General features: G+C 47.7%; 1 protein-coding gene across 4 annotated transcripts in view; it reads right to left on the bottom strand.

Annotated features, from left to right (window-relative positions):
• LOC147673148 (SURP and G-patch domain-containing protein 2-like) overlaps nt 1-23,173 on the bottom strand; it is a 129,919-nt gene extending 106,746 nt beyond the window's left edge. The window contains exon 1 of one of the 4 annotated variants that reach the window (XM_086946905.1): nt 23,084-23,173. The gene's annotated coding sequence lies outside the window, so the exon portion shown is untranslated. Of the gene's footprint in view, nt 1-22,848; nt 22,904-23,083 lie in introns of those variants that run through there. The other 3 variants (XM_086946907.1, XM_086946904.1, XM_086946906.1) reach the window with 3 other exon arrangements.
• Nucleotides 23,174-25,008: the final 1,835 nt, after the last annotated feature.

The following is a 25,008-nucleotide window of genomic DNA, read 5'->3' as shown; positions in this document are numbered from 1 at the left end:
CAGCGGACCGACACACATTTGGCACACCATCTCCCATGCCAGAAAAATGGTCTTGTAACACACGTCCGCCCTGACAAGTCCAGACTCAACTCCTCTCTCTATAGCAGCCTCTGCTCCGTCTCCTCCCTGATATAAACTTAACCTTGAAAGAGCTTTGTGAGAGATGTCTGTATACAGCTTGAAACCACCAACTACAAGCCATTATCTGCGACAGCTCACAGACTACAACACCTACCACCTCGCTGCTCTCTCCTTCTCCTTCTCCAATCCTCTGTCTCTCTCCCTCCCTCCTCTTCTCCACTCTCCTACCCAACCATCAAGTCCCTGGAATCATTATCCTCATCACTACAGCCTCCTGGATGCGAGGCCCAGTCTACTTTACAACCGCCACACAGCTCAGGATCCCAGAAGCCCAGGAGCCCAGAAGAACTGAACGTTGCTGGGGATTTTTGTAGCATTTGCTGCAAAACAAAATGCATGTGTGCGCACTTCTACACCGATTAAGTCAGAATAGAAGTAACTGCCAGAATGCTCGGGCAACGGAAAGTGCCACGGGCCAACTTCCATGAGACTGGAGTGCACATAGCGCTTTGAAGCGCACTATGGAATGACTTGGGTATGGGTAATTTTTTTTTTAATTTGCCTGGTACAAAGGTTTGAAAAAAATACAGGTAAAACACCAGCAGTTTGAAAAAGAAAACCTTTAAAGCCCAAAAAAAGCCAGCAAGTAAACACAAATTAAGATGCACGAGGGTGGTGCTTACAGTCTAAATTTGACTAGCATACCTTTTGAGGGCCACGGAAAGCGAATACATAATGTATTTCGACGCGCTCGGCTTAAAGCTCAAGGCAAAAGGAAGCGTGTAAGCCACAGTAGTTTTATTCATGTTCTGGAAGACTGGACACCCACAAAGCCCGCAATGACGTCCAGCATACACAGTGAACAAGTGACTATTTGAAAGCTTCTCACCACAAAATACACCTACAACACAGAGACTTTCCTCAAATTAGCAGATCCCCAAGCACACACGGGCATATAGCTTAATAATATACTGTATAAAGTAGTAGCTACCAACATAAAATAAAAAAGGCATCATATTTTAAAGAGTAAAACACCCACAACTCACGTGAACAGACGAGTCTCTCAGACAACCCACGCACAGCACAAGCAGGGCACAGGCATACACAACACTTACAGGCCCACACGACTCTCAAACACACAGACAGTGCAACACTCGCAGAACATAGACAGACACCACAAAAAACAGCACACCCCACAGACCCACATACAGGACCATCAATGGGAGGCAAAGTGGCTGGGTCAGCTCAATCTCGAGGATTCGGCAGAGGGTGGCCCGCCATTTATGCTTTATTTTCTGCACTAAACTGAGTATGACTTTACCCTTTCGGGTACAGATAGTCCATAAATGTTTACGTTGTGCCTTATATTTCACCAGGCAAGTGGTACCATATGCGTCCACGATACCACTCCTAGGAATGCAGAGGGGTGGGGCAGAGTCGGTACAGCTGAACTTGCAGTTTGGCAAGAGGCTGATGTGCACACTTCTGGGGACCTGTATGTGAAGGGCACATTACTGCCGTTCCACTCTCAGGTAGATGAGGAAGGCGTTCTGCCGGGGCAGTTCCTAAAGCACGCCTCCTGGTTAGCTGCATTAGGGGGATATTTCGCAGGAGCTCCCGAAACACCTGTTGGTACAGTACATCCACGTACTGGGCATGGGGAGACACCTCATCAAATGGTTTGCAGAAAACCATTAGAGAATACACCTTTACTGATTTAACACACTTGAGTACTAAATGGGAAATAGACCTTGCACGCCCATACACACCCAAAGAATGGGGAACGTTGCTGGAGAGCCCCAGACAGATCTCTAGGAATGCAAGATTTAGGCTAATTCAATTCTACATAGTCCATTGGGCGTACTTATCCCCAGACAAAATCAATAAGTTATTCAATAGGGTGGATGCTTGTTGCCCAAAATGCAAATTGGGGGACGCTGATTTATTGCATATAATATGGTCATGCCATAGATTGCAGAATTATTGGCTTGGAGTGATTAGTTTATTAACCACCAGCACAGATAGGGCAATACCGAATACATGCGGGGCTTGCATCAGGGGTATATTTCCCTGAGATAAAAAATACAGGGCCACCTCTCGTTTTCTTAATTTAGGGCTGGCAGTAGCCAAGCGATTGGTCGTCCGCTGCTGGCAGACAGTTGACCACCCTTCACTCATAGCCTGGATTCACTCGATGTTATATTGGGCTAAAGCAGAGGCAACTTTATTGTTAAGAGAGGACAGACACGCTGTTACTCTGCAAGTATCCCATTTCGGCAGCATGGGGAGTGATGCTGACGGCATTACACGTGGCATCGGCCCCAGAAGACTCTTCCACTGCATCCGACACCAATCAAACTAGTCCACACACTAGGCACGGTGAGTCCAGTCATTAACGAGCTCTGCACCTAGTGCGCCACATCACCTCCGATATAGTTTCTTGAAATGTACCTTTTCTCCACGCTTGGTGCAGCTCTGCGTTCCACGGTGTCCAGGGCAATCTGACCACGCACAAGCAAACTCCCCGCAGCAGCGCGTGAGTGAGGACGATGGTCCAGGCAGGTCTGGGAGGCGAGCAGCGACAGGCTGGGCAGCCCAGACAGAGCGGCAGGTTGGAGAGGCACTTCTCCGGTCTCCCCGCGGGCGCCGCCATAGTGCTTTCCGTCTTCCTCTCCTTCTTCCCCGGGCTGCGGGGGGCGGGCACTTCCGGCCGGCCGCGCTAGGATTGGCCGGCCGGCCAGCACAGATAGGGCAATACCGAATACATGCGGGGCTTGCATCAGGGGTATATTTCCCAGAGATAAAAAATACAGGGCCACCTCTCGTTTTCTTAATTTAGGGCTGGCAGTAGCCAAGCGATTGGTCGTCCGCTGCTGGCAGACAGTTGACCACCCTTCACTCATAGCCTGGATTCACTCGATGTTATATTGGGCTAAAGCAGAGGCAACTTTATTGTTAAGAGAGGACAGACACGCTGTTACTCTGCAAGTATCCCATTTCGGCAGCATGGGGAGTGATGCTGACGGCATTACACGTGGCATCGGCCCCAGAAGACTCTTCCACTGCATCCGACACCAATCAAACTAGTCCACACACTAGGCACGGTGAGTCCAGTCATTAACGAGCTCTGCACCTAGTGCGCCACATCACCTCCGATATAGTTTCTTGAAATGTACCTTTTCTCCACGCTTGGTGCAGCTCTGCGTTCCACGGTGTCCAGGGCAATCTGACCACGCACAAGCAAACTCCCCGCAGCAGCGCGTGAGTGAGGACGATGGTCCAGGCAGGTCTGGGAGGCGAGCAGCGACAGGCTGGGCAGCCCAGACAGAGCGGCAGGTTGGAGAGGCACTTCTCCGGTCTCCCCGCGGGCGCCGCCATAGTGCTTTCCGTCTTCCTCTCCTTCTTCCCCGGGCTGCGGGGGGCGGGCACTTCCGGCCGGCCGCGCTAGGATTGGCCGGCCGGCCAGCACAGATAGGGCAATACCGAATACATGCGGGGCTTGCATCAGGGGTATATTTCCCAGAGATAAAAAATACAGGGCCACCTCTCGTTTTCTTAATTTAGGGCTGGCAGTAGCCAAGCGATTGGTCGTCCGCTGCTGGCAGACAGTTGACCACCCTTCACTCATAGCCTGGATTCACTCGATGTTATATTGGGCTAAAGCAGAGGCAACTTTATTGTTAAGAGAGGACAGACACGCTGTTACTCTGCAAGTATCCCATTTCGGCAGCATGGGGAGTGATGCTGACGGCATTACACGTGGCATCGGCCCCAGAAGACTCTTCCACTGCATCCGACACCAATCAAACTAGTCCACACACTAGGCACGGTGAGTCCAGTCATTAACGAGCTCTGCACCTAGTGCGCCACATCACCTCCGATATAGTTTCTTGAAATGTACCTTTTCTCCACGCTTGGTGCAGCTCTGCGTTCCACGGTGTCCAGGGCAATCTGACCACGCACAAGCAAACTCCCCGCAGCAGCGCGTGAGTGAGGACGATGGTCCAGGCAGGTCTGGGAGGCGAGCAGCGACAGGCTGGGCAGCCCAGACAGAGCGGCAGGTTGGAGAGGCACTTCTCCGGTCTCCCCGCGGGCGCCGCCATAGTGCTTTCCGTCTTCCTCTCCTTCTTCCCCGGGCTGCGGGGGGCGGGCACTTCCGGCCGGCCGCGCTAGGATTGGCCGGCCGGCCAGTCACGGGGCGGGAAACGGGGGAGAAGAGACGCAGTAGTGCCGGCAATGCCGGACCAGACACGGGGGCGTTCCCGGCGTCCCGTGACGTCGGCAAAAGCCAAAGAATGTCGGGAACGCCCCCGTGTCTGGTCCGGCATTGACGGACAGGCCCCTCGTCCAATGGCAAGGCTCCGTTTACGGAGCCAGCCAATCAAGGACGAGGGCCGAACAAAAGCCACACTACAGTTCTCAACAGGATTTCGCCTGCGCGGAAAAGCTGCGCAGAGCGCAGCTTCCGCTAGGCAAAACCTAAAAATCTGCACACGTAGACAAGCAGTACTCGCTTGTTTCGACCCAGGTCTTCCGCCATTAAATGGGAAGTTGGTCAAATTCTTGAAATTATTAGCACTGAAACTAAAAATTCATGAAATCGGCCTTGACCAGATTAATTAAACTATGGCCAAGACATGACGCTATGAATACGTTCCCATATCAAACTATTTTAACACTACTACTTTTTTAACCAAAGTTTTCTTGTTTTTAAAAAAAAAATTCTTATAATCTTTTACCTGATGATATGAGCCAATATATTTTTTTGTAATGGTTTTGATTAACCTAAGACAATAAAAATGTACTTACTTACTTACTTACCTTACATCTCTGGCCAGAACTTGTGTGGCAGTGGTATTCCAAGGGTCAACATTGCCAAGTGCTGAAAGTCTCCATTTGAAAGTGGTCTGGGAATATCAGACCTAGAAGCATACATCCGAGCTTCTCATCTGGAGATTGGTAATGAATGAATTTTTTAAACTGGCTCTACTCTGCTCAGGATAATCAAAGATAAGCCTTGGGCAGGAAGAACTTCCTGCGTTTTATACACAGTAAGAGGCTGCCAAATGTCGTGCTCCTCACACTTGGACAGTAATTCATGTTTTAGAGACACATTAAGTTCTAAGGGGAGGAATGAAGAACATAAACTCCCTTGTGGGTGGTGAAGAAGTTACTGGAGTGATAAATCTTCAGGGATTTACAAGATGGGACAGCCTAGGAATTATACTGTTGGGGTGTAGTAACTAACACAGGAATGTAACTTTTTTTAACTTTAGAATTTCGGACAACTTTGGACTTAGTTCTGCCATTCTTTACAGGTCACTATAAGTGGGGTTGTGTCCTACACTGTGGCCGGGTAGGACAACATCTAAGAGTTGGAAGAACAAAGGACCCGGTCACTGTTTTGTTCTGCCGCTTTTTTATTTTAAGCAGAATCTCACCCTAAGGTGATTAATCCTTGGGTGCTATATACACTTTTTTTTAAATAATACAAGTTTCAATACTTTCTTTTCAAGTTTTTGAAAAATGTCTGAGGTTTGCTCGTTGCCATACAAAAAGACATATATACATTTACTGTGAACAATTATTGCAATACAAAAACATTGAAGTACATTTATCAATTAAACAATACATTTGCCAAACAACATCTTTATCTAGCTTCACGGTTGTACCCTACCAACTAGTTCAACCAGGCCTACGTGTTGAAGTTTTACTCTAATTTCGACCTGGTCACGCAAAGGCATTAGGCCTAGTATGTATATTTTATTCCATTGCATTCATGGAAGTGTTTTAAAGCCTCTTGCGGAAAAAAGCATTTGTGATTACGACGAATGTGTAAAAAGCAGACGTGTTTCCAAACCCGTATCTCATTTATCGTGCTTTTCTTCAGGGCTTTAAGTTGGGTACCTGTATGAAGATAAGCGGGGGACATACTTTAGTGTGGGATCTTCACATACAGTGTCACTGATAGGAATTTATTAAAGCTTATTTTTACCTTCCTATCATGTGTGTGCGAGTTTATTCAGGTTAGTTCAGACTCTTGACTGACGTTTTGGCTTTGTTCTGCAATATAAAACAAAACAATTGTATCTTTTTTCTATCTTGGGGGACATTGCGTCACAAGTTGTTTTGCATCCGAAAATTGCCTACCGTGTAACCTACGTTTTTTTTTGTTTTTTTTTTAAACCTTTATTTACGAATGCACAATACACAGCGTCTGCCTACAACCCCGCAGGGCCGGCCGCTATGACATAAACAGGCTGAGTGAACAGTACATTCCGAGACAGTACGTCGCTGGAGCAATCTATGACGTCCACATTGTCCGCAAGAGCATAGCATCATACAAGTAGGATAAGAAAGGTTTAATTTTATGTTTTTGTCGAAAAGAACACAAACAAACAAACACATGGTATCATAGTGGCAAGGGTTGCTGGAGGTGGGGGGGGGGGGGAACAATGTAGGAGAAACGACAATGTCAAGGGGGGGTGGCGCGCGCGGGAAAGCAAAACATGTGGTAGGATTAGGAGAGGAACGTAAATCACGGAAAGGAGGGGAGAGGGACATCATAATCAAGCGGAGGAGAACAAATGTCTCCACGATAAGTATTCCAGGGAGCCCAAACTCTGGACCACTTCCCTGGGCGCCCCCGAGCCTCATATACCGTCTTTTCTCGGAACATGGACCAGTCCATGTTCTCTTTCCATGCACTTAGCAATGGTAGTCTAGGGGAGCCCCAAAGCTGCGCGATATCCCTCTTAGCGACCATGTTGCCTAGAGTAACCCAAAGTGTCTGGGCAGCATTGCAATCAGACGGTTCCCACACATTCAGCAGGCAACGACGTGCCTCAGGAAGTAATGGGATCCCCGTGACACGACTCATAACATCATGCACCCTGGACCAGTACGCTGCAATCATCGGACATTCCCACAGAACGTGAAGAAAGGTACCATCCATCCCACACCCACGCTTGCATCGTCCATCCGAAACCAAACCCATTCGCACCAGACGCACTCCAGTAAGATAAACACGGTGGAGGATCTTCAATTGGACAAAGCGAAGTCGCGCCGGAATAGCCACCTCCTTAGGGGAGGACACAGCTGACTGCCAGTCCTCATCGTCCAATTCAAGTCCGTCAGCCGTCCAGGCGGCCCGGAGCTTCTCAAGCTGGTCAGCTCTGTTGTTAATATGTTTCTTGTAGATTAAGGAGATGGTACTATCCGGGACGTGGCCGTCCAGAACTCGATCCTCCAAGGGGGAGGATTGCGGAATGTCTGTACCAGAGGGAAAGACAGAAGCCAAGGCGTGTCTCACCTGCATGTACCGAAAGTGCTCCCTATCGTCGAGTCGGTATTCAAGCTTCAATGACTCAAAGGACTTAACCGCGCCCCGCGCCCACAGGTCCCCCACAGTGCTGATCCCGATCATGTCCCATTTCTCAAACCCTTTCGTCTTCCACAGGTTGCCCATCCGTTCCGAATCATACAGCGGTGTCTTACGTGTCAGTCTACCACCCCAGCCCGTGGCCACCGTAGCATCCCTCCATGCCCGCACTGCGCATTTCGTCGGGCCCGTAAGAAGGCGGTAGGGGGCCTTGGAATACAGTGCCCTATTAAAGTTTCCACCAGGCAGCAATAGTTTATCCAAGGCAAAGGCGGGAGCGGGCTCCGGAGAGTATGTCGCATGGTTGATGGCGCTCAGGTGTGAGGCCCAGTAGTAACGTCTAATATCCGGCAACGCAATACCCCCGTCGTACCAGGAGAGCGTGAGCTTGGATAAGGCAATGCGGGCACGACCATCCCAGATAAGTTGTCGTTGTAAACTCTCGACTTCGCGGAAGTAGCGAGCTGGAACGGGATCGAAGAAATTTTGCAGGGCATAGAGGAATCGGGGGAGCGACATCATTTTAAAGAGCGCCGCCCGGCCCAATGGAGATAGAGGCAGATCGCTCCAACGCCGAACGTCTTGTTTCAGTCTGCGGAGCGGAGCATACAAATTCCGCTCGTAGCGGACCGAGGAGATCGTGGATACATAGACCCCCAAATACTTAAAGCCATCGGCAGCCACCAGGATGGGGAACCTGCGGGGAAGAGGCGGCAGAGTACCGGCTATGGCATAGACACAGGATTTGGTCCAGTTAATGACAAGTCCCGAGTTCTTACCGAAGGACGTGAGAACGTCAAAGAGAACGTTGAGCGACTTCTGAGGGGAAGTGAGATAAAGGAGGATATCATCCGCGTACAAGGAGACACGATCCTCGAGGTCAGGGGACCACCGGATCCCTTTGATCGAGGGTTCCCACCGGAGCCACGCAGCAAGGGGTTCGAGTGCCAACGCGAATAGGAGCGGGGAAAGTGGACAGCCCTGACGTGTGCCACGGCCCAAGGGGAAGGGGTCTGAGCATCTACCATTCACCGCGACCTGAGCTAGTGGCTGTTCGTAAAGAAGCTTGACCCACGCGATGAATTTGGGGCCAAAGCCAAATTTAGCGAGGGCTGCCCACAAGTAAGGCCATTCAATAGTGTCAAACGCCATTGTGGCGTCCAGGGAAGCGACCACTGCTGGCTCGGCGAGAATTGGAGCTCTCGCGAGAACGCTATGGAGCCTACGCAAATTAAGGGCCGTGTTCCTGTGGGGGATGAAACCGGATTGATCCGGGTGGATCAGGTCACAGATCACCGTAAGTAACCGATTGGCCAGCACCTTAGCGAGGATTTTGGGTTCCGCGTTAAGGAGGGAAATGGGGCGGTACGAGGCACAGCGGTCACGAGGTTTGCCGTCCTTATATATGACCACTATGGTAGCGAGGCGCTGCTCAAGGGGGAGGCAACCAGCCTCAACCGCCTCGAGAAACATGTGACGCAGGTGGGCGGCCATCTTGTCGGGACAAAGTTTGTAGAGTTCAATGGGGAGTCCACTGGGGCCCATTGCCTTTCCAGAGCGAAGGGATCGGATTGCGAGGGCAATCTCATCGACAGTAAAGGGGGCCTCCAGGGCGAGGCAGTCCTCTTCAGACACAGCGGGCAGGGCAATGTCACGCAACAGTAGCCTGGAGTCGGCCTCATCTCGATCGCTAACAGGCGTGTATACCGTCCGGAAGTGGTCAACAAAACAATCAACAATCTCACCAGGATCAGAAACACTCTCACCAGATTCACGAACAATGGAGGGAACTACACGACTCGCACGTTCAGTTTTATCCAGCCACGCAAGGAGCTTGCTAGCCTTGTCACCCACATCATAGAGTCGACCCAGTTGATTAGACCGCATCAATTTAGCCGCATCCGTGACACAGGCTTTATAGTCTGCTTGCTTCAATTCCAATTCGTGTAACAATGCAGGCGTGTCATTCCCACCCAACTCACTTTCAAGCGCAGTGATTTCGGTTTCAAGAGCCACAACAGCCTCCCTCTTGACCCTACGTTCAGTGGCAATGAGTGACAGGGCGGAACCTCTAATAACCGTCTTGAAGGCCTCCCAGAGAACAGTGGGGGAAGTGACCGAGCCCTCATTCTCAGAAAAGTAGCAATCTATTGCCTTAATCAAATCTGAGCGGAGCCGGGGGTTTCGGAAGTGCCAGGGGGGGATCGGGGGAACTCTGTTACCAGGTAGACCGCCCACAGAAATCGTAATCAACAAGGGGGAGTGATCCGAGATACCCCGGGGAAGATGCCGAATCTCACGAACAGTGGACAGAGTGGAAGCTAGCATAAGAAAATAATCTATACGGGAGAGGCTGCCGTGCGCACCAGAGTGAAAAGTGTATTGTTGGAGTGTGGGGTGTAGTGAGCGCCAGACATCCACTAAGCCAAAAGTTTCAGCCATTTCACTGAGCCACATCTGGGACTGCGGCAGTACCCTAGGGGGAAGTCGGTCACATTCGCCGGCCATGACAGAATTAAAGTCCCCACCCAGGACCAGCAAGCCATCCGGAAGCCCAAGGAGAGTCCTGCCCAGATCAGCATAAGTGGTAGCTTGCAGTCCCGGGGGGATATAGACAGCAACAAACACAACCTGCTTACCCTCCCACCTCCCCGAAACAGCAGCATACCGCCCACGATCATCAAGGATAACATCGTCAATAGCAAGAGAAAGGGAAGACTTTACCATAATACCCACCCCCCGGGAACCTGAGGTGAAACCAGCATGTGCAACCAGGCGATAACCCCGGCGGTCTAAGGCCCTGCAAGCATTTCCGATCAAGTGGGTCTCCTGAAGAAACACAACATCAGGGGCGTGGCGCCTCAGGAATTGCAGTACAATGCCCCGCTTAATCCTGTCACCCAAACCATTTACGTTCCAAGAGAGAATCCGCATTTCACCCCCCCCCCCCATTGCGACAAAGACATTCTACCCCCACCCCCCAGCAGGACCCACGATTCAAAGTCATTGCAAGATATGAAATACCATGAAAACCAAAACAGAACAAGTTAAACGAAACACAACCCAGTCCCCTTAGACCAACCCCAAAACCAAAACCCGTTACAACACCCCCCTCCCTGCACCCCTGCTGACTAAAAAGCCACCCCCAACTGCAGTGTGCCTGTCGCCCCATATTATCTACACAAAGAACCCCCCGAGGAGGAAGGGAGAAATCACCCGTTACCGCACCGCCACGGGCAGTGTCATGAGGAACTAAGTCAATTTACACAGTACGTTGCATAGTCTCAATCGGAACCTCCGGGGCCCCAATTACTCCTGGGCCGCTGCACCACCTTCAGCACCACCAGGGCCACTGCTCCCAAAGTCATCTGCCGGCAACGAGTCCAACCAGTCGGCCGCACGTTCAGGTTGATCAAAGAAATAGGCACGCTCTCGATATTCGATCCGGAGCCGGGCCGGGAACAGCATGGCATATTTCAGTCCCCGATCTCTCAGACGACGCTTCACTCCAAGGAAACCTGATCTTTGTCGCTGCACTTGGGGAGTGAAATCGGGATATATGGAGACAGAGTTATTGTCATATTTCATGGGACCATGCTTACGGGCGGCCTGGAGGATAGCATCCCTGTCCCGGTAGTGGAAGAGCCTCGCAATGATAGGCCTCGGCGGGTTCCCCGGCTTCACTTGTCCTCCTGGAAAACGATAGGCGCGCTCCACGGCAAAGAACTTACTGAGTCCTGCCGGAGCAAGTTGGGCTACTATAAGTTCCTCGACCAAAAGGTCGGTCGATACAGCACCATCACATTCCGGCACCCCGACCAGGCGTATGTTGTTCCGCCTGGCCCTGTTGTCATAGTCCTCCATCCGCTTGAGCAGCAAGTCGTGCGATGCACGCAGATTACCAATTTCAGATTGCGCCTCAGCCATGTCCGTCACCAGACTCGACGCTTTAAGATCCAGTGCCTTCACCCGCTCATTTGTTTTGGCCAGATCGGCCCGTATAAGAGTCACGTCCACCGCCACCGTGTCTATTTTGGACACTACGGCTTCGAATTGCTGACTCATGTCGGCCTTGAGTCCAGTGATGGCAGCCAAAAGATCCTGGAGCGACACCTCCGAAGCAGACGGTGTGTCCGTTTGAAGTCCTTCAGCACCCACGCATACGGCCCCGGGGGAGCCTCTCGGCTGGGTGTAGCGTTCGATCATGTTAGACTGGATCGAGCCCCCCCGGGTCGCAGCCTTACGGCGTTTTTCGACCTCCGCTTTCGTTGCCATCACGCATTCAGTGTCGGCCGGATAGCCAGGGGAAGTGACGAGAAGGCAGAAAAGTCTCGAAACTCCGAAGTGCCAATGAGGCAAAGGTGTCGCGGCCTCCTTGCCAGTCCAACGGGGGAAGAGTGTAGGCTGAGAGGGCAGCAGGCGAAGGCAGAGTAGGAGGAGACAGGAACAAAGGGAAGGAAACCGAAAGTGAAAGCAATACACCTCCGGCGGGCCCGACGCCAGGCAGCCGTTGTTGTTCAATTACAGGTCGGCCACAATGGGCAGCCGAGTCCCCGGTCGCGCCCGTGGGCAGGCCAGAAAGTTGCAAATGTCAGAAAAATGGTCCCCAGGGTCCGATTTCGACCAGAGTAGGATCGTTAGCATCAGAGATGATAGCGCTGCAAAAGCCCGTCAAAACGACCAGGATAGGTGAAGGATGGATAAAGAAGGACGGTGCGGGTCTCGGGAGCTCTCTGCTCACGCGACCATCTTGGATGCCCGCGTAGCTCCTCCCCCCGTAACCTACGTTTTTAATGAATTTCATTGAGTCGGTACATGTCATCTAGTCTGCAATTATTGCGGCTTGTGCTGATGGGTCACCGAATTCTGTAACATTAAGGTGGAGCGGTTTTAGCTAAGGGGTCTGTTTGTTTGTTCAATTTTGTTGATGAAGTCAGCCGTGTCTTTAATATACGACTTGACCTCACTCATGAATGGCTTTAGGACAGTCGCAGCTGGTGACATTTGAAAGTGGCGGGGCGTGATGATGACAGTATCTATTCCCACTGGTCATCCCTGAGGACCGCGGCCGGAAAAAGAGATAGGAGTGCCGCAAACACAGGAACTGTAGAGTGCAGCACAAACACAAAGGCATACAAGACTGAGGCACAGATAATGTCGGTCTGACTCGAAGGGACACGGAGGGAAAGTGAGATGGAAAGGAAGACATATTTGCTCTAACAGCAGCAAAGTGGGTTAATAAACTTAACTACTTACCTTACCTTCCGGCTTCCCGCCTTCAAGTTAGCTCCGACCCCCGCCGCCGTCCTGTTCTTGAATTCGTCATCAGACTCGTCATGCAGGAAGCCAGGCAGCCTCCCTCCCCTCTGGCTCCACCACAGCATAGCGCTGTGATTGGTTCGGCCGGCTGCCCCAACACCACGTGATTTCTTTGTATGCTGCAGCATACAGAGAACCGGGAGAGTGGGAGGGGTTACCCGAGGGCAGGGCGGAGCGGCTTTCCCCGCTGTTATGAATACAGTTAATACTGTCTGTTTGGACAGCCTCTCAGGCTGCCAAACAGACTGTATTTACAACAGTGGGGAAAACCGCTCCACCCTGCCCTCGAGTAACCCCTCCCACTGAAAAAAAGCAGGAACTTCTGCTTTCTCTCCGTGAGAGAAGGCAGAAACAAATGGTAGTTCTCTACTATTTGTTTCTGCCTTCTCGCACGGCGAGAAAGCAGTGGGGCGGCGCCCAAACGCCCATTTGGAGGATCCGCCACTGCTTTAGGAATACATCTACATACTTTGCAATCGGCTCAAGGATTGACTCACACCCGGAGACTATCGGCCTTCCGTGTGGGTTCTGTAAGTTTTTGTGCACTTTTGGTAGGAAATAAATTACTGGAACACGTGGATTTTTCTTGTTCAAGAAATCAAATTCCTTTGGGCCTGGGGGGAGGAGCCAAGATGGCGACCTGAACAGACGCTCGATTCCCGGCTCCGCTGGCTAGTGCGTTCTGCACCCACATCCTGCTCGCATATCCGTGATTCTGCAGCCGCGGACAGTAGCCGCGATCGCGCTGATGCTCTGGGTGTTTTTCCGGAGTCCCTGCCTGCCGGATTCCCGAAGATAGCACCGTGCCGGGCGCTGGGCTCCATGGCTGCGCTCTGAGACCGGCGCCACTCCCTGCCGTCGCGGACTTTCGGGACGGCTGCCGCCTGCTGCGACCCTGGGAATGAGATCATCCCAGATTCTGGAGCCGGTGCTGGGGGCCTGGGACGAAATCTTAGCGCTGCACTCAACAGTCCCGTCTCGGTGAGCCGAATTGTTGAGGAGCGGTGTTCACTCTAGTCCTCGCTCCACTGGCCGACGCTGTAACCGGCCCGCGGCGGCCATTGGGCGGGTCGCCTCACGATTTGTCCCCTGCTTGCTGCGCAGCGGTGGTGTCCCCCCTCCGTGCGCCCCTCCTGTCTCACTCGGCTCCCACGGCTAGCCCCGAGCTCCCTGGGTCCACTTTGGCTTCCTCCTGGAGGGCAGCCCCCTTCTTCCTGGATGACCGAAATGGCGGCTGCCTCTTTCACAGCGCCGATGGCTAACTCGCCCACTGGCATTATCTCGCCGCTTGACGGTGACCTGGAGGCTCCATTACGACACCCGCCGAGTACGGAGCGGCAACCTAACGCTCAGAGGGAGCTGACACGCCGGGATATTATGGATGCACTCGTTGCACTTAGGGTGGAATTGCGGTCACTCTCTGCGCGGCTTGAGGACCGGATGGACGGTGTGGTGCAACAGCTGCAACGGGACTGTGTGGCTGATCCCTGGCGCAGTGCGAAATCGACCTTCCCAGCTGACACGGGCACGGAGGATACTGTGGTGCCGGCCGCTGCAGGCGACGGGGCGATTGTTTCCCGGAGCTGTGATTCCGGCACGGGACTGCTTGGTGACTCAGATGGGGATACACTGTTGCAGTTCCCTGCGGAACTTGGAACTTTGCTTCTAGGATTGGTGCTGTGCCCCCGACCCTCATTGCCGCTACATAAGTATCCCCCTGCGTTTACTGCCTCCCGAGTGCCCTTTCTCCAGCATTGGCCCGGATCTCTACTCTGGTACTCGGGGATACTTTTTCTGATGGTTTGCTGCTCGGCTGCTACTGCAGGACGTCCATTTTGCCTCTTCTTCCCTCATCCTCATCGGCGGCGGCCATTTTGCTTTCAGGTACTTTGTGGAGCTGGCCCCCCTCGGTTGCCGAGTTTGAAGGGACGCTCGCGCTCTGGCCAGGGCTGATATGCTGAACTTTGTGACCGGGACTGAAAGGTTGGCGGGGACTCGGAACGGAAACTAGTGAATATATGCTGAAATGTGTGATTTAATGGGCCTCGCCCCGTCTCAAGTTATACCGAGATTGTAATTGCTTACTAGAATTTCCGGGGCGGTGGCGGATTGTATGGCGGGACTGTTCGGTAATATTTACAACTGGGCTTTACTCAATGTGTTAGATACAGTGGCGGGCGGTGACGGGTTGGGACAGTTTCGGTTCCCCTTGCCCACTTCCTTAGAATCGCTCCTCCTCTCCTGCATGACGCTGGTTGTTTACTCCGCAAGGCACTAGGGTTGCAGATGACTGGGAGTCCGGGAGATCGGTTACTGGGTGGGCTCCTCCCCGCCATCTTCCCCTATTTGGGAGTGGTAGATTAGCTTGTTCTTTTCTCCCTCCCTATAGTCAAAAGTGACATTTTCCTTTTTTTTATCTTTCTTCCTCCTTTTGGCGTTTCTTGCTGTCTCCTTTTCTCTCTTCCGACTTTTCTTCTTCCTAAATTTCGGGTTTATAGGGCGACAGGCACGCTGCTTGAGGGGGGGTAGGCCATAGCCTCTGCATGTGTGTAGGGTGGGGGGTTATACTTCTTTTTTGTTAGTTTCTATGGGACCTGTTTTATTCCTCTATGATTTCACCTTTTTGCCCATGGTAGGAAGTGCTGGGTGGCAGTGGTAGTGTTAATGGGTTATAGCCGCTACTTTGTAGCATGGATATTGTGTAACCATCCTGCCTGGCGGGGTCCTGATTGTTGATATGCGAATTGCTTGCTATAGTTGCTAATGTCGTGTCCCACCTACATGGACCTTGTTCTTCTTTCTTATTTTGCTAGTACGGAACAATACGGCCTGTGCGATAGTCGCATAACAAAAATTTTTAACATTTAACCTTCATTCATCCTGCGCCACGGTGCTGCGATATCCTCCAGTTTTTCTTTCTTTCAATGCATACGGTTCTGATGCAGTACTGGGTCGCCATAATGTATGCTTTCGTGCTCAACTGAGTGTTCGTGGCCGGCCGGATGGTTGTAGGCCCGTATTTGTTAATTTTCCTTGTGCACAATAAAGGTTTTCAAAAATTTAAAAAAAAAAAAATAATTCCTTTGGGCCTAATATGCCGAGTGCTATGCATGGCAAACAAGTGCCCTAACTCGATCTTTTTCAACTCTTTAGCGCAAGCGGCAATTTAGAAACACAGGAAAAAGGCGGCGCCCTCCTGTAAATGACAATTCGGCATGCCGCGTTCATATTGAAAACCTCAAGTATGTCAAAGTTAATCAAAAAAACCTTTGGCGATATGAACAAACAAACAGACCCCTTAGCTAAAACCGCTCCACCTTAATGTTACAGAATTCGGTGACCCATCAGCACAAGCCGCAATAATTGCAGACCAGATGACATGTACCGACTCAATAAAATTCATTAAAAACGTAAGTTACATCGTAGGCAATTTTCTGATGCAAAACAACTTGTGACGCAATGTCCCCCAAGATAGAAAAAAGATATAAATGTTTAGTTTTATATTGCAGGACAAAGCCAAAACGTCAGTCAAGAGTCTGAACTAACCTGAATAGACTCGCACACACATCATAGGAAGGTAAAAATAAGCGTTAATAAATTCCTATCAGTGACACTATATGTGAAGGTCCCACACTGAAGTATGTCCCCCGCTTATCTTCATACAGGTACCCAACTTAAAGCCCTGAAGAAAAGCCCGATAAATGAGATACGGGCTTGGAAACGCGTCGGCTTTTTACACATTCGTCGTAATCACGAATGTTTTTCCCGCAAGAGGCTTTAAAAAACTTCCATGAATGCACTGGAAAAAAATATACATACTAAGCCTAATGCCTTTGCGTGACCAGGTCGAAATTAGAGTAAAACTTCAACACGTAGGCCTGGTTGAACTAGTTGGTAGGATACAACCGTGAAGCTAGATAAAGATGTTGTTTGGCGAATGTATTGTTTAATTAATAAATGTACTTCAATGTTTTTGTATTGCAATAATTGTTCACAGAAAATGTAAATATATGTCTTTTTGTATGGCAACGAGCAAACCTCAGACATTTTTCAAAAACTTAAAAAGAAAGTATTAAAACTTGTATTATTTTTAAAAAAGTGTATATAGCACCCAAGGATTAATCACCTTAGGGTGAGATTCTGCTTAAAATAAAAAAGCGGCAGAACAAAACAGTGACCAGGTCCTTTGTTCTTCAAATTCTTTACAGGTCAGACATGTTCCCGTGTGCAACTGATATTAAGGACATCCCGAGTTTAGTCCTCTTGCACAAAAGTCACGCAAGCATCTCTTCCTGATAAAAGAACATCCAGAATATATAAAAAAAACAATAAGTCAATCCCTGCATGCATTCCCAGAACTCAGAAGAGAAAGGGAGGTGAATGTGAACAGATGAATGATATGGAGTTGCTATTTCCATAGTGCCTTAGATAGATATATTGGCGCTCTACCGCTTAATATAGTTTAATTAACTTAACCAGATTTGATTCATTACACCACACAGAAATTGTAAAGATTAGTTTGGCAACAGCCTCCCACATGCCTACCAGGTGTAGGACATCTCCTACCTTCAACTTGTGAATGTCATGTACTTCCAGCATTTTATAAAGAGGTGGGGAAAACCTTGTCTAAAGCTGCGCAATAAACTATTTCTCTTAAGCTGAAAATACCTTTATCAAATACTATAGATGATACTGAAATAATAGATATTCGACGGATTTGGGGGGTTAGAGCTGATCATCAGTAAGACACAAGGGTTAGACTTGGAGGACAACCGTGGGCCCCTGAATTTGCTCAGAAAAGAGAGGTGGATCACTGTAGGACCCTGGAAAAACAGATTACGAAATGAGGGACTGCCCCAAGAAACATTTTTGTATATTGGGAAGATAGGCAGATTGAGCAATAAGGATACCCCTTGTAATGTAATAATAAAAATGTGAGAGATGTCATGTTAATTCACATTTGATAAGGTGATGTTCCTGATAGATACTGATGTGCAACTGTATCCAACTATATTTTGTTCTACTTTTCTTCTTATTCCAAGATGCCAATAAAATGGTTTATAGAATAGGAAAAGAAAAGACAGAAGTTACTTTATACCAAACTTCAGTGCACACTTAGGGATGGTGTTTCTGCCTGCGGAGAGAGCAAAATGTCTACAAAACTGTTCAAACTTCATTGCTGGCCGGGTCTATAGCTCCTGTACATCTATGGTTGGGTGGTCTGGAACACATGGCTTCATGAGTATTTCTAGGCCAGTGGGCACATCTCCGTCTATGTCCTTTGCTAATTCAGCTTCCAAAGTATTAGAGGCCGGCAGCCCAAGACTTCAAGAATCTCATACCAGAGAAATCCTATCAGTTCTACATCAATTGTGGCTGAAGCAAGAGAACACGACACATTTTCCTCTGCATCCTAATGTTCAACCGTTAATGACAACGGATGGCAGCTCAAAACAAGCATTTGCAATGCAATAGGTCTCACATTAGGAAAGTTTGAGCTATTGGTATTGTAAATGACAATTTTTTTATTTATGTGTTGGTTTTGAAAATAGCAAAATGAATAGCTTTGTCATTTCCAATGTCAATCGTTTTAACTTTTGCAAATGTGACACCTATAGCCTTTGTAATGCAATATGTGTTGTATTTACGTGACTTAGATGTATCGATATTACAAATAACAATGGCTTTTATTTTTTTAAATAATTAATACTTTAAAGTTATTGTAATTTATAATGGCAATAGCTTAAACTTTTGTAAATAACTTTTGTGAAGATTATGTTCAGTGTATTTTATTGTGACAAAAATACAAGAACAGAAGTGAAATATTAACATATTTTTCATAAGAAAGCTATGGTAACAGGGAAAGAAAGATAGTATCCAAGCCGAGACAGAAAGACTGACTAGCCTGTCCCTTAGCGTTCTTTGCATGTGGTGAGACTCTAGTTATGTTACAGGAACTTTAAGTGCACATATGCCAATAAGGTCCCCTTGGAGCCAGGAAGATAACAGCATCAGACTTCCAGCCTCTCATAAATAATAATCGGTACATTTTGATCAACATAAGTGTCAGATCTACAGCCTCCTCATAGGTCAGGTTCCAGGCTCTAAGAATATCAGGCACGAGCACCCACCCATCCGACTGGACTCTAGCTGCCCCTTTCTATTAAAATGTACATTGGTATCTCCTCAGGTGCCCTGAAGTAATGGCAAGATAACATGTAGCAGTTTACAAAACTTCCAAAAATTCTAATAGTCAGCTGCGTGCTACTCGACGAAAAAAGCGCTTCGACGCTTGGTCAGGGTTAGTTAGCGCTATATTAATGCAATTACTATTACTGCAAAAGAAATAGCCTTTCGTCTCTCCCACACACACTACAATGTATCTGTACTGAAGAACCCGGATTCAAAGATGCTAACACAATCAAGTAAAACAAGTTCAGATCTCAGGCCAGCGTTGCAAAAAAACGAGGCAAACCGAGTGACGGGCGCGAATGCTTTTATCCATTCGTTTTCCTGGTTACCTGCCTGCTGCTCGTAGGGTGTTCTGCGCTGAGCGAGGCAGTGTCGGCCCGGCTATGCCTGGCTTGGCTGTCCTCGGCCACCGCGCCTCGTCTCGAGGAGACTTTATCAATACTCTGTATGCCGCGCGCATACTCCTGATGGATCTGAGGTCCTATTCTGGCAGACTATAAAGCGCCGTGATTTGGTGAAGTGAAAGCTCTATGTTAATCTGCTGCCTCCAAAACATTGCAAAAGCGGCTGGAAATGAATGGGGATCTGTGCCCTGGATTTGTTTTCCCTTACCTGGTATGGCAGACATTGTATATTTATATACACTAGTATATATTATAGCGCTAACATCATTGCAGGGTTAAAGGGCACATCCCCTGTCTCACATTCCCAGGAAGTAACAAAAGATGCTTCGCACTGCTTACACCAGCTCGACCTAAAAATAAATGGGGTGTGTAACTTTTACTGGAATTTAGGCGCAAGGAAGGAAGATGGATCTTGAGAGAAAGTCATCTTTCATTCAACTGGAGGGAGCAGTCTGCAGTTTGTCATTCCTTGCTCCTTTTTTTAGTGCAATCTGGAACACCAGCAGGTACTCATCCAAATTAACAAACTGGTGTCCAACGAATACATAGATCATCAAGGCTGGCTTGTTCCAGATTGCTCAATCCAGAAGCAATGCAAATCTTGTGCACAAAGGCATATGCTAGGCAGTACATATTAGGGGTCAGAATAATACCCAAACAGACTAAGCAGAATTATTTCCTGTTCTCAAGATCTGTTCCTCTCTACAGGAAATCTTCAAGTTTATTTGCCAGCGATTCTTGAGGCCATACCTAAATCTATTTGCCTCCTCAGAGAACACATAACTTAACAGAGTCTATCATTTTCCTACTTCGGAATATTGGTGAGTGGATGCTCTCTATCTATAACTTGGCCTTGCTATCTTCTCTATGCCTTTCTTAACTCTCATTCCCCGTCTGCTATAAATTCAGGAGAAGGCAACAGAAGTAATAGTGGAACTTCCCTTATGGCTTTGCAGATTCTGGTTTACTCTTCTTTGGTCTACATCCCCTTCTCAGTCCTGGAGAATTTTTCCTGTACCTCCTCTCCTCTTCACGTCCCTGCATGTCTCCCACTTCAGTACGTACCTCTGGTGGCCTGGAAATTGAGAATGGTCTGCAGAAAGACATCTCTCAAAACACGTACCCAAAGAAATATTAAAGTATCACTCTAGGCACTGGATGAATTTCCAAAGTAGACGCTCCACTAGGTATCTATCACCTCTTCAAGGTGATGTACTCTCTATTCTTCAAATTCTGTGTTAAGGATTTCAGATGCACTTGGCAATTTCTACACGAAAGGTTAAACAGGAAGCAATATTATTACTAGGTTTCTAAAGGATTTTTGATTTTCTAAATCTTTGGTACATCCTTTTCTTTTTCCTTGGAACATAACACTAGTTCTTAAGTCCAACAGAATTTTCATTTTGAACCTCTTGATTTAGCAGATTCAAACTTTTTGAACATGAACAGGCCTCGAGAAATCTACTCGTCCACTCGTTAAGGCAAGCTATTTTTAGGGCCTACTGCATGGTCTGGCAAGAAAGCCGGAGCTGTCATAGAACAGGTGTTCTGTTCAACCAGAAAGTGAACGAGCAATATAGCTGCCTTTAAATATTGAAACATTTACTGTTTGTTAAAAAGCAGAGGACAAATGTCAGGCTTTTGTCTTCTTATTTTAACCGGGAGATTAGCGTTTACTTTTCTTTCTCTGACTGCAAAGTTAAGAGGATTATGTAGAGTAACTGTCTGACAATCATGGTGGGCACACAACATTTAAATAGCTACTAAATGAGCTGTACACATATTTCAAAATATATTTTAGTTCTTAGGAATGCAAGTTTTTTAATTCTGAAGAAAGATGAAAAAGATTGTAATAGGCTCAAAACAAATCAGAGCACTTTACTTGGCAAATGACAAATATTTGCTAAAACCCGTTTTCCACACATTATCGTTTGTACACTAAGTAGTTTTATCAGTAACATTGCATGCAAGTGGGAAATATCGGTTTGGAAATGACAGTGCGCTACCACATCATGCTTCATTAATATATTTTTGAAAAGCGAGTTTTTAAATAGGAAGTGAGAAACATTCCTAACCCCACCCTGATGAAAATGCAATTAGCGAACTTAGAGACAATTTAGGTGTCATGTGTACCCTATATGTGGGCTAGATTTTTATTATACTTGGAAAAAATCAAACAAAATGTTTTTTTGTACAGCAGAGATGCTTAACTCAAGATTTTGATTCGCTGGGGGGGCGTCATTAACTAGTTTGAAGACCAATGCCTTAAATGGAAGAAGGGCAATTTTGATATTCTAGGATGGTACTAAATCTTTATGTATGTCAGATAACCTTTTTGTTAACTTGGGTAGTACAGGTCAAGGGCATAAGACGTCTTCTATTTCCATCAGCCGCTGGATCAAATCTATTATCTCTATGGCATAATCTCTTGTGTCAACTCCCTTATGTGACACTATTAAGTGGAACAACTACTTCATGGACCGAGATTCAGGTAGTTTCTATTACAGAGACCAGTGAAGCAGCAACTTGGGCTTCCCCACATACACCTGTACATAATTATCCTATTCAAGCTGTGTCTTAGAAGCCTGTTCATCTGGACAGGGGGTTTAAGATTCTATCCGGTCTTACGTTTGTTAAATGTTATATTCAATATTTTTATTTTGATGGAAAACATTATGATTACAGACCACTATTAAGTATATATACCTTTGCAATATTACATGGTATAAAGTACATTTATTATCAGGTGGCTTTTGAAGACCTCATAAGTAACTCCAAGGACGAGGACAACTGATATGGGAATAATACCTTACTTAACGGTAATCTTTATAATCCTAGTTCTAATCATCCTCATCAGTCAATATGACCAGCTCACCCGCCCAGACTGCTAGCCTTCGATTAGACTTGGTTCTGTCAGGAAGTATGCTGGACATTTATATTTATGTCCAAGTGAATGCCTGTAGTCAGCTAGATGCATACATCAAGGTCTTTTCATTTGGCCTGGTGGCGAAGAAACACTTTATAAGTAATGACTGTGATGAGGAGCAGTAGGTCAAATGTTTCATAGTGGGAGCTCAACAACAGATAAAGAATAAACGCAACTATCGTCTGGGCCAAATGATTTTTCATCAGCTTAAATGTATAGATATTTGACTGTAAAAAAAGATACCAAAAGCCATCGTATAACAGTTCTTGTTTACTTCGTCCTTTTGTTTAAAGGAGATAGTATCTTAAATGCAATTTTAAAGTCGTTTCAATGTTCAACAGTTCGTTTCATTACATAAACAATGTATTAGGCCAGTAATGTTTACTTGTTTCTTCAAAAGAAAACAACTTAAGTGGGCCATTCGATAATTTCAACATTTAGTTACAAGCTGGCGCCAGGGCGCTCCACATTGGGAAACTGATGACAAAAACCGGAAGCGGGGGTCTGCGACCAAGGCAGGTCGATACCGGCCCACCAGTACTTACCTCACATGGCCAAACCCCAGCTGCCATGGAAGAGTGAGGTAACAATAGTGCGCCATTGCGTCACGTGCGCGCCATTAGCACGTCATGTTTGACAGCGCCCTACTCTGATTGGCTAAACGCTGCCCATCGATTGACCAATAGGTGTCGGCGCAGCTCTGGCGGCTTAGACAGCTCAGCGCTGCCCGCGCCGCTCCTCCCAACCTCTCCCCAAGATACACGGGGCGCCGAGGCTTACCATCACCGAGCTCCCGGGGTCCGCCGCTCACGAGCACAAAGCACCTCGCTATAATGGGAAGTACCACTTTTCCGGTCTCTAAGTGCTTCCGGGTAAAATGACGCTGTCACCATAGAAACACACAGTGTACGCGACAGGTGTTCTTTGCGTGAGGTGAAAGGTCAGTGGCCATTTTGAAATGAACCCGTCAAGCGTCTGAGCAGCTTCGCAATCTTTTTTTTTCTTATTTCCTAAACAATATATAGATTTTACGGATCAATGCAACACTTATTCGTTTCTTAACTACATTAGATAGAGGTGCCGCCCTTCAGAGACAAAGTGGACGCAAACTTCTACCGCCTTAATACCGATGGTGTGCATAGCTGCCAAGGTTTCAGATTGCTGTGATTGACATTTTCATAATTTCAGTGTAATTATGAGTGACATTCAACGACTATGAGTGACACTTTCTCGTAAGCAAAATCAAGCAATGAAGACGAGGGAAACACATAAATACCAGAAATTGCATCCATTTGAGCAACAAGAAACTCTAAGAAGAACTTAAAACCGCTGAAAAGCAACACCAGAAATGGAAGGGCACTGCCTGGAGACAGCCTGCTGTTATAAGTTAAAGAGGGCAGGCTGGCACTGTAGCTGGTCTGAATATGATCTAATTCATCTGATCATTCATTACGGTGCATCAGAACATCCTTCCTGCAAGCCAGCCTGGGCCCCCTGGCTCCTACCCTGGCATTGGCAGTCAATATTAATGGCATGATAATACATTACAGCACTTTGAACTCCAGGCCGCTCTCTGACAATCGAGTCTGCACTCCAAGATGATGTTCAAGGCCCTGACTATGAGCATAGATCTAGAAAGACTCTACACCGACCTGTATTATTATGTTCGATCTCTATGACTATGCATTTCACCTGTATTATTGATGCTACTGACTATCTATGCACACTTTTAACTGTTATATTTATATTATTGATTTGATGTACTAATTTGCTCCCTCACGTACCTACCCTTCCCACTTATTATGTTTAAATTCACTCTCTTGTTGGTATTCCCGGCTTTGTAAAGCGCTCTGATATCTGCAAAGATCTTGTTCGCGCTATATAAAACTTTCAAAATAAATAAAATAAAAATACAATAAAATCTATAAAGAAGTTAACTTGAAATGTGACTTTAAAGGGAGAAATCGCATTTAAACTAATTTTAGTAGCACGCCTTCTTACTACGAATTGGGCATATAACCATAATTTGAAAATGAACTATTCGTTGGGCTTTGTTTATTTTATGTACATATCGTAATCTTCAGTGAAATAACCCAAAACTTTGTAAAGAGAATAGTAAATCTCATGGCAGTCAGATTTCTGGCTTACCTGACTGGAAAGTGGCGTTCAAACGGCTGACACTTCTGTGCCTCCTCCTTGGCACATGGTTTAGGCCAGTGTAGTGTACCTGGCAGGCCATGTCCACTCTAGACTTCTCCCCAGGGTCTGACTCTGTCCATGCAGGCACGTCGGTGCAACGTTTCACTGCCACCCGCACCTTCAGGGCCTCCCGGGACTGACTGGGTCTCTGCGGCCTCTGGGTTTCTTGAGTCCGACTGCTGACCACAGCTAGTGACAGGGCTCTGGTTTCCCAAAAATGAGCGAGGAGGCTGAGGGCGGTGACTAGCACGATCCAAAGTCCCCTGCGACCAGGATGCATATCGCGAGTGATTCACCCTGGGTATAGGCTCCCCGCCGGTAAAACAGCCAAATAGGTTTCGTCCTCCCGATCTTGTTATATATCCGAATGCCACAGGCCGGGGGTTTTATTGCGGCGCTGCGCACCACTGTACAAAGGCAGACTTATGGCATTCGTTATGCTTGCATTATGTTCTTGTCATTTTGTATGTTAATCACAATTGTCACGTATTTTGGCTTGCTGCTCA

Source organism: Lissotriton vulgaris, chromosome 12, assembly GCF_964263255.1.
Source record: "Lissotriton vulgaris chromosome 12, aLisVul1.2, whole genome shotgun sequence".
NCBI lineage: Eukaryota > Metazoa > Chordata > Amphibia > Caudata > Salamandridae > Lissotriton > Lissotriton vulgaris.
This window is presented reverse-complemented; position numbering and strand designations above follow the sequence as displayed.